We start from the raw sequence: 17,202 nt of genomic DNA on the forward strand, positions 1-17,202 counted from the left end.
TCAAATATGGAAAGCTACACTGAAGAGAGTATTTTAATCTATACTGCTGAAGTTCTGAGAACCATGTGTAGGGATAAGAATCTCTCTGGTAAAGGAAAGAAATCTGAACTGGTTGCAAAGTTAATGGGAAAAAGTCTGGAGAGTGGGTCAGAAGGGCCTACCACTCCAGCAAATGTGGATTTTGATGTTTCTGATTCTGAGAGTGTTACTTTAGAATAAGTAGATAAGTCCTTGTTAGGAAACCCTACAACTCCTTTGCCTGCTCAGAATGCACAACCTCTGTCCACAGGGACCCCCACAGGTCCTACACTTACTCCTGAGTTTATTGCACTGGAGAAAATGAGACTTGAATTGGAAGTGAAACGTATTGATGCACAAACTGCCATGAAACATAAAGAATTAAGTCTCAGAGAAATGGAGCTGAACCATGAACTAGAAATGAAGAAACTGTCTGTCATGCTGAGAACCTGGTGTCTGCAGAAGCTGCTGAACCCCTGACAATCCACCCAAAATGTGGCACTCTGAGCTGACATATATACAACCGCTCAGTTTACCTCACTTTCAGGGGAAAAGGGGAAGGGACAAAGAAACAAACACCAGGCTGGAAGCTATCAACTCGCTGGTTCTTCACCTGTAGTTAAAACATAAACATGCAATATACCTCATTACTCATGGGCTGCTATACTAACCTTAAACTCTAAATCCTTTACCAAAATAGTTTAAAAACCATACCTGGTACTTCTCTTCAGAATGCCCAGAGAAGTGATAAGCAGACAAGACTTCCTTACTTGTGGACCAGAATCTGATAGATCATTCAGCCTTCTCAGTAGGTCCATGAATGTAATTTAACATTGTAGTTAATCTGCTCAACCCTAAGATTCTTGAACAAGGTCTTCAAATAAGTTTAATGAAGTTCTTTTAAGTTCTTGTATTTGTTTTTAATATTTTCTTTGTGGAGTGTCTTTTTCTCAGGAACAAATTTAACTTGCAATGGAATCTTCACGTGGAAAGCCAGCACATGCGCTAAAATCCAAAACCGCGGGAAAAAATCACACGCGCTTTTCTCCAAGTCGCGGGAAATATGCACACACGCTGACAATCCAATTCGCGGGTAAAACGCACTCGCGCTGAAGTCCAAGACGCAATAAAAACTTACACGCGCTTTTCTCCAAGTCGCGGGAAATACGCACACGTGCTGACAATCCAATTCGCGGGTAAAACGCACTCGCGCTAAAGTCCAAGACGCGATAAAAATTACACGGGCTAAAGTCCAACTAACGAATAAATACGCACACGCGCAAAAAACCAAATCGCGAGAAAAAACACACGCGCTTATTTTATCACGCAGAAAAACCCTCGCGTAAACGAACAGTAATCGCGAGCCCAATGTTCACGCTCGCGCTTCACTCTCACGTGCAGAGACACACGCGCGGGCTCAAAGTAACGGGAAAAAACTCACGCGCTAGTTTGAATTGACACCTAGCGATAAAAACAAACGTACGCGCTTCAATCTTTTTTGATACAGATTTGCGATTTCAATCCCTTAAATAAATATAACCTTTTTACAAAGTTCAACAAAACTAGAAAGTCATCTTGTGAATGAGACTTGAAAACTTCTTATCTCAGAAAATTGGAAGTTTCTGACTCCTGTCCTGTGTCTTCACCAAACTCCAAACACGACTCCTGTTATACTTTCAGATTTTCCGCTCAACTGCTAGAAACTTGTCACCCTTGACAAAGTCAAGCAGGAGCTACAAGGCACACGACCTCTCAGCTGGGCAAGGACGATGAAAGGCAGTTTAGAATGTTCATTGTCCTCCCTATAAACAATCTCCAGCCAATCAGAATTTAGACTGAGAACCTCCATCTTGGCTTGGGGCAATTTCCATAGACTGCAATGAAGGTTAAGGGCAAAATTGGCTGTTTAAAATATAACCCATAATAACTTCCTAAAACCTTTCTATACTAAATATGTGTCTCCCCTGACCCAATGTAAATGAGTATATGATACTGTATGTAAAGAATATGTCACTCCAACCTGACAGTACCTGACAGTACCCCCCCTCCTAACGACCAGTCCCTGGGCCACTCTTCAATGGAAATTTTTTATGGAATCTTTCAACCAAACGAGGAGCATGCACATCACTTGCTTTCTCCCAAGTGGGCTCTTCAGGACCAAAGCCCTCCCAATCAATGAGATACTGTAGCTTTCCTCTTACTCTTCTAGAGTCCAGAATTCTCTTAACCAGAAATTCTTCGGAAGCATCTTCCTCAATCACAACTGCCGAAGGAGTAGGTGTTAATCTAGTTCCTTTAACCACAGGTTTTAATAAACTAACATGGAAAGTTGGATGAGTTTTCATATGACTGGGTAATTTAAGACGAACAGCCACTGGATTAATCACCTTTTCAACAACAAACGGTCCTACGAAACAAGGACAAAACTTATTTCTTCCTTTAATTCTCAAAAACTTGGTTGATAACCACACCAAATCTCCCTCACTATATTGAGGACTAATCTTTCTTTTACGGTCAGCAAACCCTTTGTATTTTTGTTTACTCTCCACCAACACCCCTTTTGCCTTTTCCAAATTTCTTTTCATAACTTCTAGTCTCCTTTCGACTTCTGGGTTTCCTGAATCATTATTAATCTCAATACTAAGAAAACGAGGATGAAAACCTCGTCCCAAATAAAATGGAGACATAGAGGTGGCATCCTTAATACAGTTGCTATATGCGAATTCTGCAACCCACAACAAATCTACCCACTCTTCACCTGTCTGCAGATAACACCTCAAATATTTTTCCAACTCCTGATTTATCCTTTCTACCTGCCCATTGGTTTCTGGATGGTAACCTGATGATAAACATACCTCCACTCCCAATCTCTTACAAAAAGCTCTCCAAAACTTAGAAATAAATTGAGAACCTCTATCTGAGATGACCTGACTGGGAATTCCATGTAATCTTACCACTTCTTGCAAGAAACTGTGAGCTGAACTATCAGCGGTAACCTCTCCCTTCATTGGAATGAAATGTGCTTCTTTAGTGAGTAAATCAACTACAACCAATACCGAAGTGCACCCTTTATCTTGTGGAAGATCTGTAATGAAATCTAAAGACACTGAGTACCAAGGCCGCGGTGGAACTGGTAACGGCTCCAATAACCCAGAAGGCTTTCCGATGAGATTCTTAGATCTAGCACAAATTTCACAGGTCATAACAAAATTAAGGGTATCTTGTCGAATTTGTTCCCACCAAAAATTTCTTCTGATCAACTCAAGAGTCGTCCGATACCCTGGATGTCCTGCCAAGACTGATTCGTGACACTCCTTCAACATTTTTTCTCTAAGTTTAATTGATGGTAAATAGAGTCTGTCATCTAAATAAGGTAAACCATCTTTAATTTTGCGAGCTGGATCCAAACGAACCCAATATTCAAGTTGTGTCTCAGAAATGGTTTCCCATACTTTCTTGAAGATTTCATTCTCCTTTTCAACCCCAGCAAGAACAAAACGTTCTGGAGCGATCAATGGAAGAGGCTCACAGACCGACTTAACCTCAATTTCTGGAAACTGCCGTGACAGAGCATCTGCCTTTTTATTTTGATTACCTGGCTTAAAAGTAACTATAAAGTCATAATCCGCAAAAAATAATGACCACCTAAGTTGTCGAGGTGTCAGAGTTTTTGCTGTCTTCAAAAAAAGTAAATTTCGGTGGTCAGTTAATACAGTCACAGTGTGACGTGCTCCTTTTAAAAAATGTTGCCATTCTTCAAATGCTGCTTTGATAGCAAGAAGCTCTCGGTCTGAAATGGTGTAATTTTCCTCCGCAGGTGAAAATCTCTTAGAAAAGTAGGCCACTGGATGCAATTGTCCTGTAACATTATGCCTCTGAGACAACACTGCTCCCATTGCCACATTGGAAGCATCAGCCTCTACAAAATATGGTTTGGAAGTATCAGGGTGAATCAAGATAGGTGAGGTAATGAATTTCTCCTTCAAAATTTGAAAAGCCTCATCAGCCTTAGCTTCCCAAACAAATGGAACTCCTTTTCTTAAAAGTCGAGTAATTGGAGCTACTAAACTGGAGAAGCCTTCAATGAATCTTCGGTAAAAATTGGCAAATCCCAAAAAGCTCTGGATCTCCTTCACCTTAGTTGGAGTAGGCCAATCACGAACCGCTTCCACCTTTTTTGGATTCATTTCCAGGCCACAAGGAGTGATCACAAATCCTAAAAATTCTACCGAATCCGTATGGAACTGGCTCTTCTCCAATTTAGCGTAAAGATTATTCTCTCTCAATTTCCTTAAGACCTGTCAAACGTGAACTTTGTGTTTTTCCAAATTCTGGGAAAAAATCAAAATGTTGTCAATATATAGACGATAGCAAAAACATCAAGAAATTCCCGAAGAACCTCATCGATAAAAAATTGAAAAGCCACTGGGAATTGCAAAGACCGAAAGGCATCACTTGGTACTCGTACAGGCCAAATCTGGTTATAAATGCCGTCTTCCACTCATCCCCCTCTTGGACCCTTACAAGATGATAAGCTCCACGTAAATCCAACTTAGAAAATATGGTTGCACCTTGGATTTGATTTAACATTTCTGAAATGAGAGGGAGAGGATACCGATTTTTCACTGTCATTCTATTTACTGCCCTGTAATCTATACAAGTTCTGAGAGAACCATCAGCTTTAGGCACAAAGAACAATGGTGAGGCTGCCGGCGATTGAGAGTGCCGAATAAATCCCTGAGCCAAATTTTCCTTTAAATATTCTTTCAAATAATCATTCTCTTTTTCAGTCAAAGCATAAACCCTACTGCTTGGTAAAATAGATCCAGGCTCCAACTCTATCTTGCAGTCAAAAGGTCTATGAGGAGGCAACTCTCCAGCTTCCTTCTCATCAAAAACATCCCAAAAATGCTGATAACAAGTTGGAAGTTCATCCACAACTGCTCCAATGTCAAAACCTATTGCACCTCTTTCTGCAAGCGAGAATGAAACGGAATTCACAACTTTTTCTTTCTCTTCAAAAGATTTTCCTGAAAGACAATGTTCCTGACAAACGGTTGATTATAAGGATACAATTCTTGCACTCCAATCAATTCTGGGATTATGAAGTGTAAGCCAGGGCATACCCAAAATAATTTTCAAGATTGGCGCGTCAATTAACTCAAAAGAGATATTTTCTTTATGACCTCCAGTCATCTCCATCTCAAGTAACTCTGTATTATGAGTGATTGGACCTGAAGAAAGAGATGTCCCATCAACTGCTCTGACCTGCTCCATTTCTTTCTTAGCAACTATAGGAACACCTAGAGTTTTTGCCAATCCTCTATCCATAAAATTACCCGTAGCTCCTGAATCAATAATAATTGGCCCAGAACCTAAAAATACCTTTTCGAACATCAAGGATACGTTCACAGTTATGTGAGGAACCCCTGTCTGTATTGTGTTAGCCACTTGTTGTACTCTGCCTGAAGATTTGGAGATCTTCTTTGGGGTAAAAGGACAGGTTTCAAGAAAATGACCACTCCTACCACAGTATAAGCACAAATTATTCTCCCTTCTTCTTGCGTTCTCTTCCTTGGACAACGGACCTCTCACCCGGCTCTGCTGGTCAATTATCTTTGACTTCACTTCTCGGTTCACCACCTCAACTTTAGGCCTCTCCATTCTTCCCGGAAACCTAACCTCTCCCTGAGTACGTCTACGCTCTAAACGTCTTTCTGTTAAACGAAAATCCAACTGAACCACCAAATCAATTAAGGCATCTAAAGTATTTGTTCGCTCCAAAACTCCAGCCAGAGCATCTTTTAACTCATCCTTTAAGCCCCTATAAAATAAGGAAGCCCTCTTCTCCTCTGGCCATTTACATTCTAAAATTAAAGTTCTAAATTGAGTGATATAAGAAATCAACTCCTTTCCTCCCTGGCTCAGTTCCAGTAATTCTCCATCAACCTCTAAAGATAACTGTCTCTTAGCAAACATTTTCTTAAATTCGGTCTGGAAAAGGGAATCATTATTCAAAGCCAAATTCTTTTGACTCACCAAAAGACTTCCCCACGCAGAAGCTTCTCCAGATAAATATGATAAGATGAATGTTACCTTTGAAGCATCTGTGGAAAACAACTCTGACCGACTTAAAAAATGCAATTCACACTGAGTCTGAAAAATTTGAAACTTTCTAGAATCTCTTAGAAACGTTCTGGAGCTGCCAAAGGAACAGGCATAACTAAAGTTCCTAAACCTCCCTCTGCCCCTCTGGGAAACCTCGGTTCTTGTTCTTCTCCTACTCTCACCAACTCAGGTGGGTTTCCTGCACCTTCCGAAACTTCAACTTCTCTTTCTTGTATTTGGGTTACCTTTAAATTTAACTCATCCATTCTTTGACAAAGACTTGAATACTCCTGATGAGCCACCCGTAACTCTTCTCTCATTTCCCTAACCATTACTCCCAATGCCTCCATGGTTGTCCCGTCGGGGTTCATAACAGCTTGGGCAGACACTTTTTTTTTTTTATTGGCCTTTCTTACTGTCATGCTGAGAACCTGGTGTCTGCAGAGGCTGCTGAACCCCCGACAATCCACCCAAAATGTGGCACTCTGAGCTGACATATATATAACCGCTCAGTTTACCTCACTTTCAGGGGAAAGTGGGAAGGGACAAAGAAACAAACACCAGGCTGGAAGCTATCAACTCGCTGGTTCTTCACCTGTAGTTAAAACATAAACATGCAATATACCTAATTACTCATGGGCTACTATACTAACCTTAAACTCTAAATACTTTACCAAAATAGTTTAAAAACCATACCTGGTACTTCTCTTCAGAATGCCCAGAGAAGTGATAAGCAGACAAGACTTCCTTACTTGTGGACCAGAATCTTATAGATCATTCAGCCTTCTCAGTAGGTCCATGAATGTAATTTAACTTTGTAGTTAATCTGCTCAACCCTAAGATTCTTGAACAAGGTCTTCAAATAAGTTTAAGGAAGTTCTTTTAAGTTCTTGTATTTGTTTTTAATATTTTCTTTGTAGAGTGTCCTTTTCTCAGGAACAAATTTAGCTTGCGATGGAATCTTCACGTGGAAAGCCAGCACACGCGCTAAAATCCAAAACCGCGGGAAAAAAATCACATGCGCTTTTCTCCAAGTCGCGGGAAATTCGCACACGTGCTGACAATCCAAATCGCGGGAAAAAACACACGCGCTTTTCTCCAAGTCGCGGGAAATACGCACACGCGCTGACAATCCAATTCGCGGGTAAAACGCACTCGTGCTGAAGTCCAAGACGCGATAAAAAATTACACACGCTTTTCTCCAAGTCGCGGGAAAAAGGCACACGCGCTGACAATCCAATTCGCGGGTAAAACGCACTCGCGCTAAAGTCCAAGACGCGATAAAAATTACACGCGCTAAAGTCCAACTCACGAATAAATACGCACACGCGCAAAAAACCAAATCGCGAGAAAAAACACACGCGCTTATTTTATCACGCAGAAAAACCCTCGCGTAAACGAACAGTAATCGCGAGTCCAAAGTTCACGCTCGCGCTTCACTCTCACGCGCGGAGACACACGCGCGGGCTCAAAGTAACGGGAAAAAACTCACACGCTAGTTTGAATTGACACCTAGCGATAAAAACAAACGTACGCGCTTCAATCTTTTTTGATACAGATTTGCGATTTCAATCCCTTAAATAAATATAACCTTTTTACAAAGTTCAACAAAACTGGAAAGTCACTTATCTTGTGAATGAGACCTGAAAACTTCTTATCTCAGAAAATTGGAAGTTTCTGACTCCTGTCCTGTGTCTTCACCAAACTCCAAACACGACTCCTGTTATACTTTCAGATTTTCCGCTCAACTGCTAGAAACTTGTCACCCTTGACAAAGTTAAGCAGGAGCTACAAGGCACACAACCTCTCAGCTGGGCAAGGACGATGAAAGGCAGTTTAGAATGTTCATTGTCCTCCCTATAAACAATCTCCAGCCAATCAGAATTTAGACTGAGAACCTCCATCTTGGCTTGGGGCAATTTCCATAGACGGCAATGAAGGTTAAGGGCAAAATTGGCTGTTTAAAAATATAACCCATAATAACTTCCTAAAACCTTTCTATACTAAATATGTGTCTCCCCTGACCCAATGTAAATGAGTATATGATACTGTATGTAAAGAATATGTCACTCCAACCTGACAGTACCTGACACTGTCTCTAGAAAATGCTTCTCTCCCAGAGTCTTCTAGGTCTTCCAGCCTTAAGAGACCCTGTATGCCTAAGGAAATGATTGGTATGTATGAGACTAAACTTGATGTTTTGGATTGGTTAGCAATGTTTGAGTACAATCATGGGATTCAAGGTATTTCAGGGAATCAGTTGATTCCTTGGCTTTTCTCTAGGCTCCCCCTGTTGCAAGTGATGCTGTACTGTAGTTGGGGGGGGGGATAAACAGGATTATGAGTGTCTGAAACTAGCATTAATAGCTAGATTTGGGAAGACCCCTTCCCAGTATTTTAAGAGGTTTAGAACCCTCAAAAAGCATGTTGGTACCCCTTGGGCTACCTGGGTGTGTGAATGTTTGAAAAACTTAGATGGTTGGGTTAAGGGTTACAAAGTGAACACTTATGAAGGTTTGAGGAATCTTGTAATGTTGGAGTCTATTTTTGATGTCTGCTCTCGTGAGCTTAGACAGCACTTGGCTGATTCAAAGGAGATAGATTCTAAGAAACTAGCTAAGGCTGCTGACTTATGGGTTGGCAACAGGGCTACTCACAAGGATCCTGGGGCTACTCAGAAGAAGGATGAGGGGAAGCAGCCAAAGAAAGACAACAAAGAGAATTCCAATAATTCCAATCCAAAAGAGGGCCACAAACATAACCAGGGTAAGCCCCAAGGTAAACCGAATCAGCCTAGCGTACCATCTGGTTCCACACCAGATGGAGGTCAGAGTAAACCCCCATTCCAAAGAGCATTTGGGAAAGGCTTTGTTTGTGGGTTACCTGGCCATGTGAAAGGATATCCCAAGTGTAAGGGTAAACCTTCAGGGATCAACACTGTCTCCTTAGCCTTCTCCAAGGTGGATGAAGTACCTATAGCCAGTGGAAACATTCAACTGCTAGCTGATGACCCCAGGAGAGTCTCAGCTAGTGTTTCTTTAGTGTCCTTGGGTTTTTGGGAACAACAGAACTTAGATGCCTATAACTCAATCCCAGATAATACTAAAGAGTAATACAAAGATAGTGTTCTTGTGAATGGTCAGGAAACCCCTGCCATCAGAGACACTGGAGCCAGCATAACTGTGGTTGATGATTGTTTTTTCAAGGTAGAGGGAGGATGTTGCTAAGGCACCCAAACACCTAACCAAGTTAGCTGGTGGCCCTGTGCAAATGGTTCCCCAGTTACCAGCTCTCATCCAGTGTAATGACATGACTGTCTGAATACCTGTAAGTGTGCAAAGTGATGTACCTGGGAGGATCCTGTTGGGTAATGGCCTCAAAACTCTTGGAGTTGTGTCTATGTCATGACCCTCACCCAAAACCCCCTCTGGCAAACCCATTGGCCAGGTGGAGTCAGGACTCGGGCCTCTAGAGCCTGGCATCCTCTTCAAAAGCCCTCATGGGGCCAGTCCTGGTGCCTATGGCGCCAGGCCCATACACCATGAAAAACTATGTGCTTGGGAACTACTTTATTCTATTGTCTGCCACATAGCTTGGTTCCTAAGTGTTTTGGGTGTGGTAGCCTAGGGACTACTTTACCTGGTCTATTTGGTTGGGCTATTTAAACCACACCCGAGCAAGATAACACGCTTTGCGTTACTTTGCAGCTTGCAACGTGACGCTCACCATGTCCAGCTATTCCCTCGAACCTCGGAGAAGCAGAACCTGCAAGGAGACAAAAGGAACATCATTAGCAGCAGCATCTTACCTGCAGTCTTCATTTTTAAACACTTGCAGCTACTGAGAACAGCTCCCTCGAATCTGCACGCCTCCCGGACAGAACGACCTGAAAGAGGAAGATAGAGGCAACATTAAAGAAAGCAGTAGAGACATTTACAAATTACGAACTGCTCAAAAGGTTTACCTGGCTGGTCGCCTATCGGCTGGCACCACTCCGGCCATTCCACTCGCGCTGAAGAACACCGCGACCTACAAGGAAGGAAAAAACAGGTTAGCAAAGGCAAGACTTTGCAGCGCTGCGCATAGCGCTTACTTACCGCATCATAGCGCTCTTAATGCGCCATCATTTACCGGCGGGGCTCAACTAAGCCAGTTCGCCGCGCTGAAGCTCCGCATACCTAAGGGAGAAAAAAGAGACATTTTAAACAAAGAAAGGCATGCAGGATAGCAACAAAACTAAAGAATAGCAATAAGACCTACCTGAACAATATCCAACGGGCCGGCGTTAGTGAAGTAACTGGACCGCACTCGCCCATGAAAGGCAACGCGCCCCTGCAAAGAAGGAAGGACGGAGAGCACGCCTAATTCTACCACAAGGTGAGGAGAGGGACTGAAATCAGTCTTGAACACAGTCCTCCTGTGAGAACCTTGCAGAACCTTCCCCGCAGACCACATCAGGGCAAAGCTGAGAAGCATACCAGCGAGTAACCCGGCTGGGTGGCGTCCCTGTGGATACCAGGTGAGCTTAACAGTCTAGTACTCCCAGGCCCCCCAGCAGAAGGAAGCAGGAGCTCACTAGGTCTGCAAGGGAGAGAACCTTGAGAGGCTCTCCTGGGGACATGATAGAGGAAACTATCTGTTGTATAAAGGACTTTTGTTTTATGCTTTGCTTTGCCATGTTCATTCTAGAATGAGAATGCGACATGATGCTCTAATTGGAACACTGAATCTTGGAGAGTTTGTTGTTGCTTGAGTTATAACAGTTGAACCTGAGATCTTGGATGTTTTGGGGATCTCAAGATACTGTGCTTCACATTACCTAATAAAAGCACCTAGTTAACACAATTGGCGTGTTTGCTTTTATAAGAATGGCGGCGCGGATGGGATTAATGTTCCGGTGAAGCTTGCTCTGTTTTTTTTTATAACGTTAATCCCCATCGAGACCCCCAACACCAGATGGCGGAAAGTGATGACACTCACCGCGTGTGGAGCAGTGGAGAGTCACCCTGCATGTCCCATTGTCGTCCTGCCAGCCGCGCACTCAGTTCTGCAGAGGAGCAGATTGGCGGCAACGGGAGAAGCTGTGTTGACCCGGCAAGCGAAGAGAGGTGAGAGGCGTATTGAAAAGTCTCATCGGGATTTGTGGCGACGCCGCTGGGGCCTCTTGGAGCTGTAACACCTCTGTGTACATCTCCCTGTAGGAGCCCTGTCCCTCTCTGCCGGCAGTCTGCTTGGCATTTCAGGCTAAGGAGCAGCACAGTGCGCGTCCAAGCGTACGCCTGTCACGTGATCCACCACGTATCCAGTAATCAGGTAGTTGTCGTGGAAGGAACAGCGTATGTGTGCCCTTCATTGGATTGCCGTTATAAACAAGTGAGTCACGTGTGCGGATGTCAGGCGAATTCCGTGGTGGAAACTCTGCTTTCTAAATGTAGGTCTAGTTTCGCAGGGTGAAGCGTGTTTTGTGTTGAACCCGCCTAGGGCCCTCCGGGGAAGGCGGCCTGGGATTGCTGCTGAGAACAGGAACAGGTGAGACATTTCCAGCAGTCTAGATTCTGATTCGAATAACCCCAGTTTTGGCTAACAGATATCTATCTAGTGAAAGAGGAGAGATTGAGATGGCTGCTCTGGTCCTGGACGAGCGGCACCAGACGCATATATATAATACCCAGTGCTGCGGATTGAAGTTACAATATGGCACTTTCTGGAGTACCGAGTCCCCAAGTGTTTATGCCTACGCCAGGCCCGCCCAAGATTAAATGGGCGCCTTGGAAAAAGGGGTTTTTACATTACGTTTAAGATACCTGTGGTAATGGGATGTCGATGGAGAGAAAGGTGGCAATGCTAATGCACGTTTTGGGATATGAAGGTCAGAGAATATATTACACTCTTCCTGACATTTCTCAACTGGATTTGGAAGAGGGATCTAACGATTTTGATGTGGCTTTGTTAAAATTGGACAAACATTTTGAAGCTAAAACGAGTACTGTCTTGGAGAGATATCATTTTGGCATGAGGTTCCAAAATGTAGGAGAATCTGTTGAAGATTACATCACGGCTCTAAGACACTTTTCTCTTAATTGTAAATTTGGTGGTAGTCTAGATGAACATATAAGGGACCAGTTTATGTTACATTGTGCGAATGATAAAATTCGCGAGGAAATTTGGTTGAAAGATGACCCTAATTTAGAGGAGGTAATAGGCATTGCAAAAAGGATCGAGCACACCTTACAGTGCGTAGCCAAATTGTGGGTTAAGGAAAATAAGACATTGTCAACTGTTGAGGTTCTGAAGGTAAATGATAAGAAGGGAACCTTCGTGAGAGAAAAGAAAAAACAAAAGGTCAAACCTGATAGACGCTATTAGTATACCCAAAACAAAGGTGGGGGTGGTGAACAGGTAAATAGACGCATCCAGAAAGATAGTCTCCAGGGTCACATAAAAAGGGAAGACAGACTGTGTTTCAGATGTGGTAGTGTTCGACATTTGTCCAGGTCTCCCATATGTCCTGGAAGGCGCGTGAATTGCAGCATTTGTAAGAAATGGGGTCATTTTGAGAGCTGTTTCAAAAATTATCGGGTTGGTAGTGGAAAAGGAACTCTTCTCATTGAAGAATATGATGGTGCAACATCTCAGGAAGGTGATATTTCTGAGAAAGAAATTGTTACTATTCACATGGTAAACTGCTCGGGGTCTGATGAATGTGAACACCCCTCTGCTTGGATAAAAGTGAATGGCCACTTAGTTAAGATGTTGGCTGATTCATGTTCAAAGATCACGTTAATGTCCAGAGTGGTGTTTGAGAATGTAGTTGGTGGTTCTATAGAGCAATTACTACCCTCTGATAAAATGCCGGGTGGGTACAATGGTGATAAAATAGAAATTATGGGGTGTTGTAATGCCAAGTTCGAGTTTAAAGGCAGGGTGACTTGTGGAAAAATGTATGTCACTAAAAGGGGAGAGACATTGCTGGGTTGGAAGGAGCAAAGAGGATTATGCATTAAGTTAGACCCTAATAGTGAGGAACAAGTACTTAATGTGGCCAATATACATGGATCGTACAGAAACAATTCTGGAAGACATGAGTTGGTATTTAAGTATCCAGAAGTATTCAAGAGTAATGTAGGATGTTTAAAAGGAATGGTTCACAAGATTGTTGTAAAAGAGGGGAGCAAACCAGTTGCATCTAAACTTAGGCCGTTACCTTTGTCGATGCGAAAAGCTGTACGTGAGGAACTGATAAAATTAGAAAAAGAAGGCATTATTGAGCCGGCCAAGGCGGTAGAGTGGATTTCTCCTGTGGTAGTGGTGAAGAAAAGTAGTGGAGATTTGAGAGTGTGCATCGATCTAAGAGAACTTAATCGGTGTGTTGTAGCAGATCGTCACCCTCTCCCAAACATGGGAGAGTTGTTGAGTAGAATTGGAAGTGCAAAGTTTTTTGCCAAACTAAATATGGCAAGTGCCTACCATCAAATCAATTTAGATGCTGAATCTCGCAAATTGACTGCTTTCATTACTTATGAGGGAATATATCAATTTCGGCGCATGCCTTTTGGTTTAATAGCGGCATCTTCGGTATTCCAAAAGGTTATGGACAAGTTGTTAATAGATGTCAAAGGTGTCTGGTGCTTTCAGGATGATGTTCTCATATGTGGCAAGGATGAGGAACAATTGAAGGGGAGACTGGATGAGGTTCTCAATATTTTTAAGGAGATAGGCATAACTTTGCGAAGTGAAAAGTGTGTTTTTATGACACAGGTTGTTGAATATCTAGGCCATGAAATATCAGAGCATGGGCTTAAACCAAAAAGGAATCTGGTGGATTACATTCTTAAGGCAAAATCTCCTAGCAATAAAGCTGAATTGAGGTCATTTCTAGGTACTACTGAATTTTATCATAGGTTTGTTGAGAATTATGCTGATTGTATAACCTCTTTAAGGGCATTGTTAAGGAAAGGAGTTGAATTTGTTTGGAGTAGGGAATGTGAAAGAGAGTTTGAAGAGATGAAAAGAAAAATAGATATGGCCAAACCCTTATCGATGTTTGATACAAGGAAAAGAACTATTCTGTTAGTGGATGCCAGTGATACTGGTATAGGAGTGGTGATGTTTCAACCAGATGTGGATGGCTCAGAGGTGGTTGTAATGCATGCATCACGAATGTTGAGGGGCAGAACTTAATTATTCTGTGCTGGAAAAGGAAGCCTTGGCGTGCTATTGGGGCATTGAGAAAATTAAGAATTTTGTGTGGGGTCAGGATTTTACTTTGAGAACAGATCATAAGCCTCTCAAGGCAATTTTTGAAAATAAAGGCCTTGACAAGGTTTCAAGGAGAGTTGCCGGTTGGGTCACTAGACTACAATGCCACAAGTTCTATATAGAAGTGGTTGCAGGGAAAGAAAACGTGCGAGCAGACCATGCCTCTAGGGTGAAACTGGAGGATGGAGCAAGTGAGGGCAGACAATAATGTGTGTGGTGAGAGTGAAATGGTTTTTGTAACTGCAGAGGGTATCATACAAAAGCAAGAATCGATTTGGGTGTTAGAATCAGATGAAATGTGGAAACACATAGTGAAGTTTGTAGAAAATGGGTGGCCGGAGAAAAGACTACTTTCCAGGGAGGAAAGGTCATTATGGAAAGTAAGAATTGAATTGTCAGTGAAAGGGGGGCTATTGTTCCGATGGGACAAATTGGTAGTTCCTGGGTGCCTGAGGGAAAAGCTGATAAAATCTGCTCATCAAGGGCATATAAGGGTATGTAAAACGAAAGAAGTGATAAAAGCGGATTACTGGTGGCCTGGTATTGACCGCGAAATTGAAAAAGTGGTTGGTGCATGTACAGATTGTATTAGATCTGGAAAAAATGTGATGGCTGTGTCTCAACCCATGGGAAAGACAAGTATACCTGGGGGAGTGTGGCAAGATTTAGCGATGGATGTTTTAGGTCCGGTTGACATGGGGATGGGAAGAGGAAAGTTTATTCTTGTCCTAGTTGACACATTCTCAAGATGGACGGAGTTCAAGATCATGAGAGAAGTTTCATGTCAACACATTATAGAATTTCTTGAAAATGTATTTGAAAGGGAGGATCTACTAGTAGTATTCTCACAGATAATGGTCCCCAATTCACTGGAAAGTTGCTCAGAGATTATCTGGTTAAATGTGGGATTGGGCACAAAAGGACACCTCTGTATTATTCACAAGGAAATGGTATGGTCGAAAGGGTCAATAGGTGGATTATGGAAGCTATCCGTGGAGCGAACGCATGTGGTTTAGATAAAAGAGTAGCTGTGATGGAAAGGTTGTATGCGTTGCGGATGGCTCCTGGTTCTGAGACAGGTGTGAGCCCCTTTGAACTTATGAGGGGCAGGAAAGCTAATACAGTGGTGGCTCCAGCTTGGCTGGGCAAGGGAAGAGAGACGGATGTAGTTGTGGAAGATATAAAAAAGAGAATGGATGTACGTAAAGGAAAATGGGTGGAAAAAGTCAATGAGAGAAATCCTAAAAAGAGAACGGTGGTTAAAGTTGGAGACTGGGTTCGGATAAGAAAGGCTGTGCTCTCGAAGAAAGGAGAGCCCCTGTATACGGACCCTGTTAAAGTGGTGCAGGTTTTTAGAAATGCTGTGGGGTTGGAAAGTGGGCAAATCTGGAACATGTCCAGAGTTACAAAATTTAAGAGATAACTTGTTTCGTGCTCATTTAAAGTGATACATTTGTAAATATGTGTGTTCATGAATTATAATTTGTTTTGTAAAATAGGGGAAGAGGATGTGTTGTATAAATGACTTTTGTTTTATGCTTTGCTTTGTCATGTTCATTCTAGAATGATCATGCGACATGATGCTCTAATTGGAACACTGAATCTTGTAGAGTTTGTTGTTGCTTGAGTTATAACAGTTGAACCTGAGATCTTGGATGTTTTGGGGATCTCAAGATACTGTGCTTCACATTACCTAATAAAAGCACCTAGTTAACACAATTGGCGTGTTTGCTTTTATAAGAATGGCGGCGCGGATGGGATTAATGTTCCGGTGAAGCTTGCTCTGTTTTTTTTTATAACGTTAATCCCCATCGAGACCCCCAACACCAGATGGCGGAAAGTGATGACACTCACCGCGTGTGGAGCAGTGGAGAGTCACCCTGCATGTCCCATTGTCGTCCTGCCAGCCGCGCACTCAGTTCTGCAGAGGAGCAGATTGGCGGCAACGGGAGAAGCTGTGTTGACCCGGCAAGCGAAGAGAGGTGAGAGACGTATTGAAAAGTCTCATCGGGATTTGTGGCGACGCCGCTGGGGCCTCTTGGAGCTGTAACACCTCTGTGTACATCTCCCTGTAGGAGCCCTGTCCCTCTCTGCCGGCAGTCTGCTTGGCATTTCAGGCTAAGGAGCAGCACAGTGCGCGTCCAAGCGTACGCCTGTCACGTGATCCACCACGTATCCAGTAATCAGGTAGTTGTCGTGGAAGGAACAGCGTATGTGTGCCCTTCATTGGATTGCCGTTATAAACAAGTGAGTCACGTGTGCGGATGTCAGGCGAATTCCGTGGTGGAAACTCTGCTTTCTAAATGTAGGTCTAGTTTCGCAGGGTGAAGCGTGTTTTGTGTTGAACCCGCCTAGGGCCCTCCGGGGAAGGCGGCCTGGGATTGCTGCTGAGAACAGGAACAGGTGAGACATTTCCAGCAGTCTAGATTCTGATTCGAATAACCCCAGTTTTGGCTAACAGATATCTATCTAGTGAAAGAGGAGAGATTGAGATGGCTGCTCTGGTCCTGGACGAGCGGCACCAGACGCATATATATAATACCCAGTGCTGCGGATTGAAGTTACAATATGGCACTTTCTGGAGTACCGAGTCCCCAAGTGTTTATGCCTACGCCAGGCCCGCCCAAGATTAAATGGGCGCCTTGGAAAAAGGGGTTTTTACATTACGTTTAAGATACCTGTGGTAATGGGATGTCGATGGAGAGAAAGGTGGCAATGCTAATGCACGTTTTGGGATATGAAGGTCAGAGAATATATTACACTCTTCCTGACATTTCTCAACTGGATTTGGAAGAGGGATCTAACGATTTTGATGTG

General features: G+C 43.0%; 1 protein-coding gene across 1 annotated transcript in view; it reads right to left on the reverse strand.

Moving 5' to 3' along the window:
- DNAH8 (dynein axonemal heavy chain 8) overlaps nucleotides 1–17,202 on the reverse strand; it is an 8,835,797-nt gene that overhangs the window by 4,075,496 nt on the left and 4,743,099 nt on the right. The window lies entirely within an intron of this gene.

Source organism: Ambystoma mexicanum, chromosome 4q, assembly GCF_040938575.1.
Source record: "Ambystoma mexicanum isolate Mex_15411 chromosome 4q, UKY_AmexF1_1, whole genome shotgun sequence".
NCBI lineage: Eukaryota > Metazoa > Chordata > Amphibia > Caudata > Ambystomatidae > Ambystoma > Ambystoma mexicanum.